The sequence below is a fragment of the Carettochelys insculpta genome, chromosome 27, assembly GCF_033958435.1.
Source record: "Carettochelys insculpta isolate YL-2023 chromosome 27, ASM3395843v1, whole genome shotgun sequence".
Lineage (NCBI taxonomy): Eukaryota > Metazoa > Chordata > Testudines > Carettochelyidae > Carettochelys > Carettochelys insculpta.
Window position 1 is genome coordinate 336,364 of NC_134163.1, and position 15,231 is coordinate 351,594.

The window sequence follows — 15,231 nt, forward strand, 5'->3', positions numbered from 1 at the left end:
GTGAGATCTCACAACTCCCACACTGAATGTCAGCATAAATTGTGATTTTACAACAATGTGTTTACAATAGACAAAATCACATGGCTTACTTGCTACCCATTAGGCTTTGCCTGAAAGGTATCACACATGCACACCTTTGCATTCTCATGCAAATGATCTCTGGGAGACACATTCCTCCTAGCCTTCAGCAGCACTGCGTTCCTGCTGCCACATTCCTTACATAATATTTGTGTTGCATTGGTGCTTGGAGACCCTAATCAAGAGCATCTGATGAAGTGAGTCTGTGCTCACGAAAGCTCAGGCTCAAAACTCTTCTGTTAGTCTATAAGGTGCCACAGGACCCTTCGTTGCTGTTACAGATCCAGACTAACATGGCTACCCCTCCGATACTATCCTAATCAAGAGTGTACCCCATTATGCCCAGGCTATGCAAACAGCTGGTGAGAGACAATCCTTTCCTGGAAAAGTTTAGAAAAGAACTAGATTAGGGATGGAAAGAAAACACAGGCAGAGAGAGCAAAACATGAATCAGCAGATCAGTGGGAAAACTTAGGTTTCATTCCACTGCAGTTCCACTCCAGTATCTACTAGGTCATGCTGCCTCTTCCAAATCCATCATCATATATATTGTTCCATATGTGTGTGCCCATACATCCACATGAAACCACACTGAAGTTAGGATGAGGCTTTGGACAGTAAAATATTTTAAGGCCTGTCTTCTGTGCTTCTCCTGAGAAAAGCATGGTGCACTTCTAGCACATATTACAGAACTGTCATGTCCTATAGAGTGGCCAGCTCTTGCACTCTTGTGATATCTGGTGTTTTCCTAAAGCTCCAACTCCCAGAAGCATGTTAAGTGAGCATCTCACTTCCATTTGTAAAATAAAAGATGCTTCTAGCTCTTGAGGTGCCTGAAAAAGCTTGAAAATGTAAACTTGAAGAATCAAAACCTCAAAAGTAAATAAAAAGAACCCATCATCTATTGTTCAGTAAAATCACTTGATTTTTAAGCTGATCTCATGGCTTTTGGGAGCCGAAATCATGATTTTTTTTTAATACTTGGTGTCAGTGATGGACCACCTAGGCTAATGACTTGGTGGCATGAGCAGCTTTCCTTCACCTCAGTGGGCCATAAGATTGTCGTAACCAAGACAGGACAAGTTTTGCTAACTGCACTTGTGTACCTAGAATTTGTGAGGTGTGCAGATTGAAACATACCAAGGCTATGATTGGATGCAGAGGGAGCACGGGGTTCTTATGGTCAACATCAGATGCACTCAGCACGTACCTCACTTCACGTGCCCTTGCTTTAAGTGGGCATCACTTCAGTAACACCGGTGGGGGGGACCTATGCAGACAAAACCCAGCAAAACCCAGCAACCCCCGATTTTTTATTATTGTAATAGCATGTGGGCAGCAGTAAACAAACCATCTTGCAGGTCACACACAGAACCCCAATGGGCTGTATGCGTCCCATAGGCTGCAGGTTGTCCACTAGTGCTTGGGGTTGACAATACTACAATAATGAAAATGGTCACCCATCTAAACATGGTTAGTGATAATTTAAGCTATAGGGTTGGTTAGTATTACAGTAGGGGAAAGGGACAGTGGGTTGGAAAATGATTGTTTGAACCCAGAGGTTTTGTGGGTTCTTCTATTTCAGTACCAGCATACGCAGGCACCTAGGTACTTTGACAACAATGCCCAGGGCATTAGCAGGGGTGGGGTAGTGGGGCTGCCTGCACTGGGAACAGGGGAGAGCTTTTTCTGAGTTGGCACTATGCCCTGGAGGGAAGGGCTGGGGCTGCCGGGGGCAGCTAGGGGCTGTTCTGCAGAACGCTGTGCCTTGTGGGTGGAAGCTAGGGGTTTTCTGCACTGGGGGCAGGTGAGTCTGATCTGAGGGGTGCTGTGCCTCGTGGGGGGGGAGGGAGAGAGGGAGCTAGGGGCTGCCTGCAATGGGGACAGAGGAGGGTTTGCTCTGTATGGTGTTGTGCCTGGGGGAGAGCGAGGGGCTGCCTGCAATGGGGGTGCTGCTCTGCAGGCGCTGTGCCAGGGGGGAGGGGCTGGGGCTGACGCCACTGGGGTCAGGGGAGGATTTGCTCTGCAGACGGCTGTGCCAGGTGCGCGGGGAGCTTGGGGCTGCCTGCACTGGGGGCGTGGGGCTGCTCTGCAGGGTGCTGTGCCGCAGGGACGGACTGGCGATGATGCTCTAGTGGGGCTATGCCTGGCGAGAGGGGCTGCTCTACAGGGCGCAGTTCCTTGGACGGCTGCATGCCCCCCGGGCGTTAGGCTGCCCCTCGCGGAGCTGCCGAGGCCACGCCCACAGCATCACGCAGCTGACAGCCTGGCCTGGCGCGAAGCGCACCGCAGAAGAAGAGTTAAAGGAAGAGGGCGGGGTTACGGGGCGGAGTCCTGGGCAAGCCGCTAAGCGAGCCGTCACTGTCGCAAAAGCCCTCCTGCCCTCTCTCCCCCGCCTTTCTCCGGATCCTATTCTCGAACGCGCTTTACGCAAACAGCGCTCTGCCGCCTCCCTCCCTTCAACCGCGCGTGCGTCAAGCCTGCTGTGGCCTGTAAACCTCAGGCTCGCTATTCACTGAAAGCTTGTGCGCCGCCGGCGTGGCGTGCGTGGCCTAGGCTGCCGCTGAGTCCTACGCCGGTGGCGTAGCGGCATCGCCGGGCGCCTGCTGGCCGTACAGCGTGTGTAGGGGAGGGGGGGAAGGGAGAGAAGAAGCTTAAAGAGACAACAACTGCGGGAGGGAGCCGACAATGGAGCGGCTGGCGGGGGGCCAGGGGGCTGGCCCCCGCCTCTGAGAGCCCCGCCGAGGTAAGGACCCCGCTAGCGGCGGGGCCGTGGGGCGTCGAGCTGCCCTGTTGCTGCGCCCTAGCTCGACCCCTCAGGCGGCCCTCTCAGGGGGGGCGGGGAGTCGGTGCGGGGGGGCTTCCAGCCGGCGGGGGTCGGTGCAGGGGGTGCGGCGAAGCTCCCCGACTGGGGGGGGGGCGGTGCGGGGGCTTGGTAAGGGGTGCGGCGGAGCTGCTTGCTGGGGAGGGGCTGGGAAAAGGGGGGGATTGTCCCCTCAAAGAGCCGCCTGCCAGCGTTGGGGGTGGCGGGTTCTTGCTACAGTAATTGTGCGCAGGGGATATTTCGTACCATTTTTGTAAAAGAAGCAAAACCCTCCCGGGGCGCGTTTTTTAACCCCTTTTCTTTTTGAGGCCCTGCTGTGGCTGCTGTGTGCCTCGTCTCTGAGGCATGCATGGTGCGATCCTTTCTAAGTTGTTTGGGGCTTTTGGTTTGGTATTTTTGCCCCGCACCCGCACGACCCCACACCATCCAGATTGGCCAGTGTTGTGGTGAAGTGGGGCCCCATTGGGGTCCTGCTGGGTGTTTTGTGGGGTTGTAACTTGGAGGAGACGGGTGTGCAAGGGTCTTGTCTCAAATGAAGGGCTGGTGAATGAGAATGAAGAGTTGGGACGTATAGGAGGAATAAAGCCCCCACCCAAAAGAGGGTAAACTTTTCCAGGTTTTCTAAGTACCTGGGGGAGAAGAGCTTAAAAAAGGAACCCCAGTATCTTACCGTGGTGGTTCCGAAAGTGTGGTTTTGAGCCCACCCATGGTCTCGGAATCCATCCTGGAGGCTTGCAAAATAGAGTCTATGGAGAATCCAGCTGTTCTGTAGAGATCATGGGTTTGTGAGAAAAAGGACTGTGCTTTTAGAAAGGGTTGCCTGACCTGAACAAATTGGGAGGCCTGCCGTGTTGCATGTCATTTTAAATGAAAACTATTAAACCTTTCAGGTTGTCATGAAATTAATAAATTGTAAACAGATTGGAGGTAAGTATGATGCTGGCTGAGCTGCATGCAAACTAACTGGAGAGGAATAAATCTTTTGGATGAGTATATGCATTAACTAGCTCATTTGTTCTCCTTCTATACAACAAGTGGATGGCTTTTTGGATGCAAACTATAAGTGTGTAACTTCACCTGCCAGCAACATTGCCTGTCCACAATACCACACACTGGCTTACCTCTTTCTCCCCTTCCCGCAAGCACTGAACACCAGAACAGAGAGATTTAAAAATTATGCTTTGCGTAATAGGTTGAAACAAGGTCTAGTGTTTGTCAGCATGTCTGAAAAAGAATCATTCTAGATGAAGGCAGGAGCCATGTGGGTTGTCTTTTGTGGCAATGTAGACTTACAGCACGATTAGTGATTTGCTGAAGGTAGAAGCATCCATCTAAAATGACCTGATCCATGCTCAGTACCAGGCCCTGTGTTGGTAGAGGTCTTGAGATGCAAATGAGATGGGTCCAAATTCAGATTAGTTGTGTAACTGAACAAATGCAACTAAAGTCAGTGGAGTTGCATCCTCAAAGCTAGACCTGTATTTTCTCTGCCCCATCCTTGTGCATTTTGTCTAAAGGGGAAATTCCATCTAGTCTAGTTATGACCTATTAACCGATGCTACATGGAGTAAAAGAGTTTTGGGGTTTGATAAGCCCTGTAAATAGTTTACAAAAGTAGAAACATCTTTTTGTCAGTCTGATTGTTTTCTATCTAAAATAGATACCTCCACTTTATTTATCCTTGTATCAAAATGGTTTAGGGAGTAATAGACATGGCTAACTTAATGGGACATTATTTACTGTAGAGCAGGGGTTTTTTTTGAGGTGTGGCTGGAGTACAATGATGCTTCCCTTATTTTGTGGTTTGCATTGAGTTTTATTCATTGTACAATTTTTTTAGGAAGGACTGGAGAGGTGGAAGCACGGGTCATATTTTGGCAGGTGTCTGATTATTTCCTCAAAAGTTGCCTGTTGTCATAGGACAATAGGGAGTCTTTGCACTTGTGCATGCTACATCTCTCTGTTCCCTTGCAGACCAAGTGTCGTCAAAAGTGTCAAATATATTTGAGTGTGACTCAGCAGATCAATGAAAACAACACGAGGGGTTGCATTTATAGACAATCAGTATCTGTCTCTCCAGCCAGTCTAACAGAGCAATGTCGTGCTATAGTAGCTGCCAAGAAATTTGTTTGTTGGACCTGGGCCTAATTGCATTCTGTAGCCTTCTTTCTACCCATGACCTGTGCTGTCTATCAACCGTAGACTTGCTAGTTTACATGGGTAGAATTGGTCAGTGAACACAAGGGTGTTTTTTACAGCATTTGTCTAACACAGGGGTGTCCAGTACATTTGCCACTTGCCACATGTGGTGAATGGGGCACTGTGTTGTGGTGAATATGGGGGTGGCCAACCAATGGCTCTTGAGTAGCATGTGGCTCTTGGAGCCTTTAAAGGAGGCTCCTCCTGAGAACTGCACACAGGGAGTGCCATCCACCCAGTCCATGTGTATCCCCACTGCTTTGTGGGAGAAGTGCATGGCAGCAGCTCCGGCGAGTTGCCTGCATTGAATTAAAATGGGGGGTGCTGGGAGTGTCTGGCTCTGGGGGAGGGCATTTAGAGCAGGGAGGGTGGCTGGGAGTGCCTGGTTCTGTAAAGTTCTGTGTAATATAATGTGGCAAATATGGAAAGACAGCAACCACGAATGTGGCAATCTTTGAATTCGTAATGGACAATGCTGGTGTAGCTGTTCTTAGCCTTGGTCAGTCTATGTAGATATTTATTTGCTCCTTGTGATATCTGAGCACCAAACGGTCACTAAAGAATTTATCCTTGCAAAACCTCAGGAGGTGGGGGAGTTTTTCCCCCATCTACAAAATGAGGTAACTGAGGCACAGGATGAAATAACGACTGACACGGCTACCCCTCCGATACTTGACAGGATGAACCAAGTGACTTACCTAAGATCATTACGAGATCTGTATTTGGTTCCTAGCTCAGGTGTTGTGAGTTTTAGTCTAGCATCATATCCTTTAGTCTATCTTTGCTAGTCTGCTACTGCTGCCTGGTAGGTTTACCTAAAGTATGCTATAAATAAAACTTGTGTGTCTTTGGGCAAGGACAGTACATGCCTATGTCTGTATAGCGCTTGTTAAGGTAGGGTGGTTCAGTGGTTAAAGCAGTAACCTGGGATGTTGGTAATAGGTTCAATTCCCTAATCTTACACAGAATTAATTCTTGTGTGACCTCTGACAGGTCATGTTTTCTCTCTGTGCCTTACTTCCAGTGTCAGGTCCTGATTTTTTTAGCCTGGTTTCCTCCATAGGGCCCGATGTTACACACAGAGTCATAGAATACTAGAACTAAAAGGAACCTTGAGAGGTTGAGTCCAGTCCCCTGCACTCACATGCGAGGTCACACTGGGCAGATGATGACGTTTTGTTTAGGAGCTTAGTGGAATCATCTCACGGACACAACTTGTGCTGGGGCATGCACTGCATGACAGGGATACCCAGTGACACCCCACTGTTTGGGTCTCATCTGTAAATGGAGTAACAGCCCCATCCTTCCATCCTGGAATGTCCAAGGATTAATATACCAGAGACCGAGTTACTCGGGTACTACAATAATGAGGGTACAATCAGTATCTAAAATAGTGTCGTCCTCAGAACCAAGGTGCACTACTATAATCTAAATATCATTGTATAATGAAATACTGACTGGATAACATTGAGTTGGCTTGGCAAAATGATAACCATCCACTCCTGGCACAATGGAGCCCTCGTCCATGGCTCTGGCTCCTAGATACTGTGGTAATTCTGCTAATAATAATCTGGCTTTCCTTCTCTGCAACAGGAGGCAGGGCTGGTTAGACAAGGTTGGTAGCCATGGGGAGGAGACAAGCTCTGTGTAACTGGAATCTTGTGTGAAGATTGCATCTCTTGGTCTCAAAGAAACTGCACATTTTATAAATTGATTTTCAGTTAAAAGTTGAATTTCTCTGTTTCCTGCTGGGAGCGAGTAAGCACTGCAGAGAAGAGGCATGGCTCATTTGTGGTGAAAACAGGAAGATGTATTTCTCTTGAAGCTGCTGGACATAAATTGCCACTGTGTTTCTTTGACTGACATTACCTAGCTATTCCCCACTATCTGTTTGGATAGTAACAGAGAGGAAGCCGTGCTAGTCTATACACTATCAAAACAAAAAGCAGTCAAGTAGCACTTTAAAGACTAGCAAAATAGTTTATTAGGTGAGCTTTCGTGGGACAGACCCACTTCTTCAGACCATAGGCAGACCAGAACAGACTCAATATTTAAGACACAGAGAGTGTGTAATCATGGAATGGATTGCTAGCTAAATCAGGCCCCCCCCCCAAGCAGGTTATAGTTGCATTTTCTGGTGTCGATGAGGGGGTGGGGTGCACATTATTTAATAGAGAGCATGTATCTAGTTAAAATAGTATTCATCGTGTCTATACTACAAAATCAGCTGTTGGGTGACACTTCTAAGATTGCCACCACACCTGGTAAAATCACATTTCTCTTTTTCAGAAGAGGCAGGACTTAAATGGTTTCTGAGAGACTGAAAATCATGTTACCTGCCTTTGGTTTGCATACATGGTTAGGAACAAATGTGATAAATGGGGAATGTGGCACACACAATGGTACTGTTCAGGAAACCTGTAATGAGGCAGTTGCTTGCTGTTGTTGCTTTTGCAAAGGTTATTTTTCAGCATGTTGGGTAGATGTCAAGATGAGGATTCAACTGGTAACTGTAATTTGGAGAATATTTTCTTTCTTCTTTAACCTGAAGGAAACTACTTATAGGATTTTCAGAATGCCACCCTGAACAAGATGGGAGCAGATTCCATTGGAGACTTGTAGGCACAGGGTCATAGCTTTGCAGTTGAGCCAGCTTCACCATTCATTACTTTTGCTCTGAAGATCATGGTAAGCAAGTTGGTACATGTCTGCCTGGTAAGATTCCTAAATGTCCAAAGACTTGGTAGGCTTGAATCGCAAAGGAAAGTGATAGTTCTTCTTTTGCAAAAAAAATCTCTGGGCATAAGTATCATTGGCATCCCGATTTTTTTTTTTTTTTTTTTTTCTGCCATTGGGCTGATTACATCTGAGATCTACACCCTCCTTTCTCTCAGTGGGCTGCATGACTGTTATAATCAAGATGAAGTTCTGGGATGGTACTTTTTCTAACTGCACTTGTGTATATAGAATGTGTGGGATGTGCTGATTGAACCTCAGCAACATTTTGATTGGATGCAGAAGGGGCACATGGTTCTCACAGTAAGTATTATGTTCAGTCAGCACGCACCCCATTTCAAGTGCCCTTCTTTTGCGTGCATATCACTTCATTAATGCCTCCAGAAACCAGCAGAATTTGTCAACCCTGAATGTGGGCAATGGTAAATGAAATGTCTTGTGGTGATATGTACAACCCTCCTGGGCTACGTGTTGCCTGCTTAGATCACCCGAGATTGTTCAACATCAGCACTGTCCTTTTGAGGAAATACATGCTTTGATATTTTGAGCCTAGTATACTTGGTAATAAAATTAGCAATCTAAGAATCTTTTGTTTGACAAATCTGCTTCAAATCTGGTGATATCTGGGGAGTAACCTGAACTCTCATACCACATGGAAGATATTGGAACAGAGTTCTTTCCAGTGTGCAGTACTGGGGCTTGTGCATGACAGATTCTCAGTTTTGTCTGTAATATCAGATACTGGAGGCTGGGTGTGATGTTGAATGATCCGGTTTGGTGGTAACTATGGCTCTTAAAAGGGAAAGTAGAAAATTCCCCTATTCTGCTGAATATGGGTAGGAAAAGAAAACTGGTGGAAGTGCATTGTTAGCATTAGTGATGACTGCCAACAAAATGACAGGTCTCTGGAACGTAAGAATGGCCATACTGGGTCAGACTAAAGGTCCATCCAGCCCAGTAGCCTGTCTGCTGACAGTGGCCAGTGTCAGGTGCCCCAGAGGGGGTGGACTGAAGACAATGATCAAGTGATTTGTCTCCTGCCACCCATCTCCAGCCTCTGACAATCAGAGGGCAGGGACACCATTCCTACCCTGGGCTAATAGCCTTTTATGGACCTAACCTCCCTGAATTTATCTCGTGCTTTCTTAAATTCTGTTATAGTCCTAGCCTTCACAGTCTCCTCTGGCAAGGAGTTCCACAGGTTGACTATGCAGTGAGTGAAGAAAAACTTCCTTTTATTAGTTTTAAAGCTGCTACTCATTAATTTTATTTGGTGTCCCCTGGTTTTTGTATTATGGGCACAAGTAAATAACTTCTCCTTATTCACCCTCTCCACACCTGTCATAATTTTATATACCTCTATCACGTCTCCCCTCAGTCTCCTCTTTTCTAAACTGCAAAGTCCCAATCTTTTTAGCCTCTCCTCATACGGGACCTGTTCCAAGCCCCATATCATTCTAGTTGCCCTTTTCTGAACCTTTTCCAGTGCCAGCATATCTTTTTTTAGGTGAGGAGACCACATCTGTACACAGTATTCAAGATGTGGGTGTACCATAGATTTATATAGGGGCAGGACGATACTCCTTGTCTTATTTTCTATCCCTTTTTTAATAATATCTAACATCCTATTTGCCTTTTTGACTGCCTCTGCACACTGCGTGGATGTTTTCAAGGAACTATCCAAGATAACTCAAAGATCTCTTTCCTGATTAGTTATAGCTAAATTAGCCCCCATCATATTGTAAGTATAGTTGGGGTTATTTTTTCCAATGTGTATTACCTTACACTTATCCACATGAAATTTCATTTGCCATTTTGTTGCCCAGTCACTCAGTTTGATGAGATCTTTTTGAAGGTCTTCACAGTCTGCCTTTGTCTTGACTATCTTGAACAGTTAGTGTCATCTGCAAACTTTGCCACCTCACTGCTCACCCCCTTCTCAGATCATTTATGAATAAATTGGACAGGATTGGTCCTAGGACTGACCCTTGGGGGACACCACTAGTTACCTCTCTTCATTTGGAAAACTGCAGTATCTGGAATGTGATGGAAATTTCGCTGGAGTGCTTGGAACTGCAGTCACCATTAGCTCTGGATGGACTTGTACCCATTCCTGATATCCAAACTAGAAAGTCATAAAGTCACTTGTGCCAAGACACATTGGTTTGTAAGATGCTGGAAGCTGCACCTTTGTTCAGAAGAAAAACAAAAGACCAGAAGCATGGCATTTTGACTGCTGGCTAGATCCTTGTTGTGTGTTATGAAGTGATCTCACTCTTCATAGAAATCAAAATGTAAATCCATGCAGCAGTGTTCTGCTTCAAAGTGCAAACAACAAAACAGGAGAATGTTCTTTTAAGTTCATTTGGCATGGGATGTTTATAGTGGGAGTTTTTTCTCTGCATAGATTCTGTAGTTTAACACAGGAGTTAGACTGAACGTTTGTTTTATAGCACCTTCCATAGCACATGCGTGTGTAATATAGAATAATGCACCACTGAACTAATATGATCTCTGGTCTTCTCCCAATCCTGTTGAGCTCCCTTATTCCAAATGGGGAGTGGGTATTCTATTTTTTGTGCTCACTAACAGATTAGTGATGGAATTCTTGGAAGGTGATATGGTACGTGTAGTGTGGGCTACTTAGTACTCATTTCTTTAGCTCTATGCTTTGGAGCAGTGATTACCATTTGTTTTGGCATATGGCAGGGCAGCGGAGAGACATTGCTTCAGACTAATAGAATCTAGGCTAAGGCCTTTTCTGCACTACAAATGCTTTGCTGGTGTACCTATGCCAGCATAGTCTATGGACAAAAGGAGGTTTTTTTGTTGGCATAGTAATGAATGTCCCTGAATGACATTGCTTAAATTAACATAGCTAATCTTATGTTGGCATAGGCATGTCTACTTTGGGGGATTTGCTGACAGTAGTGTAGACTTGACCTAACTCTGCTCCTTCAGTCCTGCCAGTGATAACTGCAGAGGTTTGCAGTTTGTCTGAGCCCCATGGTTATGGAGCAGGTCTGTTGCTTCCTGGCTATTCTGCCAGTTGCCAGGCTTATTGAGTGGCTAATGCTTTTAACACTAGCAATAATGTTCTCTCCAGAGTGTGTGCACTCTTTTGGGCCTTTCTATTGCATGTACTCCAGAGAGCTTTGTATCTGATTGGGAGGTCCCCTAAGAGACCACTGGAACCCTGAGGAGATCACTCTGTCAGGCTTTGGCACAGAGCTGGAGTGCATTGATGGCATGCTGTAGGTAGGCGAGGCGGAGAGGAGGGAATTGGATATGGCTTTTGGGGACAACCCTTGGTTTTCTGTATAACTGTGTGGTGGAGGAGCCCATGGCATGCTGAGCCCCAGCCTAAAGCGTGGGGGGGGGGGGGGGAGGAAGAGAGAGAGAGAGAGAGAGTGTGTGTGTGTGTGTGTGGCAGTGATGATGAGCATTGAAACTGAGGAGCAGAATCCTGGTCACTGAGGGCTTCTTATTCCCACTCTTGACATGTTGAGCCCTGTCCTCCACACCAGCACTGGTGAGGAGTGTCTGACCCCTGAACATGAAGCAGTCCAACAGCTTTCAGGCAGTGAGTTTGGGAAAGAAAAAAGCAATTTTTAGGCTCATACCAGCTAAATTTAGTCTGTTACAGAACAGGGTGGATAAAAATAATTTTTTTTTATTTTAAAATCAATAAAATACTAAATTTCTCATTTAAAAATAACAGTTACAATTAAATCTCATCGCAAACATGCTACACCTAAACTTAGGCTCATAAAAATGAGTTAACAGCAGTCTGTCCAGTCTGTGTACTAGCTCTTGCTGCTTGAAAGTTCAGGACTTTCAATTTCTGTTTCTGAGCCAACTAATAAGTAACGTACAAGAAAGACGCACTGGATAGGATTGGTTTTTGTTTCGTGCTTATGTGGTGGTTGACCTTGGCCAAGCACAGCAGAGGAGTTAAAGGCATTGTCTTAATGACTGAGGGACACTATATAGGAAAGGACTGTGGCAGCATGGAAAGGAATAATGAAATGGACTGGAAAGAAAAAAGGGAAGACATTATTTGGTGCATGCACACTGAGTTTCCTGTGTTTCCCCTCGCTTTTGCCACAGAAAAACTGTCATGGCTTCTGGGTGTAAGAGAGGCCCTATCTGGGAAAACTTTGAAGAATTTTGTTCTCTGGGTAAAAAAGGGAACTGTGTCAAGTGTAAGCAGTGCAAGAAGATGGTTCAGAGCCTGTGAGAATGAAACATAAGGAAAACTGCTTAGAGGGAGAAAATGATGTGAATGGAGGTGTGGATATGGCTGAGTGGATCAACTGTGTAGTAACTTAAATAATTCACTTTGGCATGTACCAGTCTTCAAGACCCTATCTATGTCTTTTAGTATAAGTGTGATCTGACAAGTAAATTCCCAAGCTATTTGCTGTGTTAAATGTTGGTGGGGTGGGATGTGGTGGGGGAGGGGGAGTTTAGCTTGGATAGTCCCTGTGCCTTGTTTAGCCAGTTAACTAGGTTTAGAATCTGTCTGTCACTTGAGTATACAGTACAGAAAGCTACAATAAGAAAAATCTAGAATGGCCAGTTGCCACTGAGTGTCATTTTCTTATTACATTACATATGCCCCCTTATCTTGGAACATCATGGCCACAGATATGGTGATGCCATAAGTCTATTCCCTATTCTACTTCACTTAACTCAGATTTTCCAAGGGAACTCCATGCTACACTTGTTTTCTCAAAAATCAGAAGTGCCAGTGAGTTCAGTAGTTCTTCCTACAAATTAAGTGCCCTCTAAGCACAGTCAGTCCTAGGTCTTTTCATAATTTGATTTAAATCAGTGATATATTTGGTGATTTAAATAAATTATTTAAATTCTCAAATCAATCCACTCTGACAAAACAAGTGCTCTTACTGGAGATGCACATTGCATTGGAGTAACCTCACAAGCCTACTGGAAAATCTGTAGCAGTGTTTGCTATTAGACATGGTGAGGAAACTTCATCATCTTCAGCGAGCCCTTTTCTGGAAGTACGTTAAAACATTAGGGTAATTCCTGTGTTTGCACCTTGTTGATTTTGATTGTATGGCCTACGGGATAGTCATGTCTTCAGGTGGATGTGTTTGGTACCTAGTCCTACTCTTAGCTGATGCTGTGCAGGAAAATCAGATATGGTGAGGCTCTTTCTGTCTGTCTTCAGAGACCCTGATGGTCACTCAGGAGCTTCTGGACAGTGTTCCATTCGTAAGCTCACCACAAGGCCTGTGTGTAAGAGACATGATCCCATTTGAGTGGAATACGTGATGGGTTCTGTGGGTGTTATTCTCTTGGCCTTGTTGTTGCCCTGTTTGACAACTCCATTCTCCTTACCTTTTAGAGAGAGCTTCCTTGTAGGATCAGCATGTTTCTTTCTGCTGGCCATTCTGCCCAAATAAAGTATGCTTTCTCAGCAAGTACATCTCTTACTACATTCTGAATCGGGGACTTGGAACAGACTGTCTGGTGTCAGCAAGTAGTTGGATGTCTCCTAGAATGAAAGCTGTGTTACAGACTTGCAGTGGAGATTGTGCTCCAAGCACATTGTGACAAGTATGGTTCTGAGGAGGCTTTTCTCATGGTGCAGCCTGAACATCTATCTCTCAGATTTTGCATTGCTATTGGGAGACTCTTGTCCTGTGTTTATATTCAGTGGAAATTGTATATTATTAGAGAGGTGATCTGGACAAGGAGAACAGACTCCCCAAATCTCTGGAGCAGATGCAATGAGGTACAACAGTGTTCCTGGCTGGGAGGCCACTAGCAGCCTAGGTATGGTAAATGAAACACAGGAGTAATAAATAACTCCTCTTTTTTTGTTGTTACAGTCTGGATTGGCTGTGTGGAGGGTGCTAAAGTCTGAGCTGTCATGCTAGCATAGTATAAAATATGAGCAGAAGTTTGTCTGCAGAGTAGTTTGAAGGAATTTGCTGTCATGTGAGAACCAATACTGAGCATGTTTCTGAGATGGTTATAACTTGATGGGGAAAGTTTTCCAGACTTGTTTTAAGGGGAAAGTTTGAGGGAGGAACTTCCATCACTTAAGGAGAGTGGGGAGAGAAGAAACATGATGTCACTGTATTGGCGGATCCATTAAACAGCTTCGGGTTCCCCTGCTGCTTCTGGTACAGCAGGTGACTAACAAGGGCTTATTCAGGAGATGTAAAGGGGCTGCAGCTAGAAGAAAGACAACAAAATGCCAATTTCAGAGGCTCCATCAGGCAGCCCGGCTCAGTGTATGTGTTTGTGTGTGCTACCTTGTAGCATGAGTTATCTCCTCTTCTAATCAGCAAGGAGGGGTTTTAAGATGTAAATTTGACGTCTGTCTTATGGGGTGCCCATATTTTTCTAATGACAAGAAGAACCTGTTTAGATCTATGAGCTTCTGGGGCAGGGCTGATAGGAGTTCTAATCTTTGTTTATTTGGTAATGCTTGGTAGTTTCTGCTGAGTGCTTTGCTGGGACTGTATTTTTGGGGATTCCCTTAAAGCAAAACTGAGGCATGCAAATGTATGTAGGTGTCAGACTTTTTTGCACTGAGCTTGATGAGTTAAGTGCAGCTTTGAAAGCTGTAAAACTTTTGTCCTTTTAACAAAGGATTCATAGGTGGTCCTAAATCTTTCTCCGAAATTGCAATACAGGAAGAGAGAGACTGCAAGTATGACTTGTGTTCTCATTAAGTGCTCAGGATTCCCCTTATCAATTCAAAGACTCCAAAGCTGCTTGGAATTTTAAATTACTGAATGCAGGTACTGAAACCAGAAACAGACTGTGATTGAGAGGGCACATGTGTAGGTGAGAGGGCCAAAAGGCAGATGAGAAAATTGGGGCCATGCTCTTTCGAGCAGGTGTGGTGCTCAAAATAGTATCCCACATAGGATCCATTTAATCAAAGGGATAATCACGGTACTAAGAGTGAAGCCCTGCTTAAAAACTTCTGTCTTTGGAGGGTTTACTGTCTGAAAGATTTTGATTTCCCGAAGGCAGGTAGCTCAGCACTTAGTTAAAAATCAGGACCCCTTCAAGATGTCTTCTCTTGGGCACCCAAAATCATGAATTACTTTGTGTAATTTTGGTCTAGATCTGTCATGAGTGTTGGCAAGTTCAAGCCCTTAAATCAGATGTGTAATGAAAGAGGAAGCCAAGGGAGTTGCATCCTGTTCACAGGGGCAGAAGAAAGACTCTGAACTAAAAACATGAGTGAGCCAAAAAAACCCACATTTTAAACTTCTCTCTTTACTAGTGGAAAGGTTAGTATGTATTGGTTGAAGTCACTTGGATGGGGGAGGGCCCTGAACTTCCCCAGGTCACCAGCTGAGTAACCCTGCTCAGTTCGGTCTGGAAGTGGGGAGAGATGTGAC

At 45.3% G+C, this 15,231-nt stretch overlaps 1 protein-coding gene across 2 annotated transcripts in view; it reads left to right on the forward strand.

Moving 5' to 3' along the window:
* The first annotated feature begins 2,682 nt into the window (after positions 1-2,682).
* CSNK1G2 (casein kinase 1 gamma 2) overlaps positions 2,683-15,231 on the forward strand; it is a 108,452-nt gene continuing 95,903 nt past the window's right edge. Inside the window, exons 1-2 of one of the 2 annotated variants that reach the window (XM_074978084.1) lie at positions 2,713-2,824; positions 3,793-3,829. The gene's annotated coding sequence lies outside the window, so the exon portion shown is untranslated. Of the gene's footprint in view, positions 2,825-3,792; positions 3,830-15,231 lie in introns of both variants that reach the window. The other variant, XM_074978083.1, reaches the window with a different exon arrangement.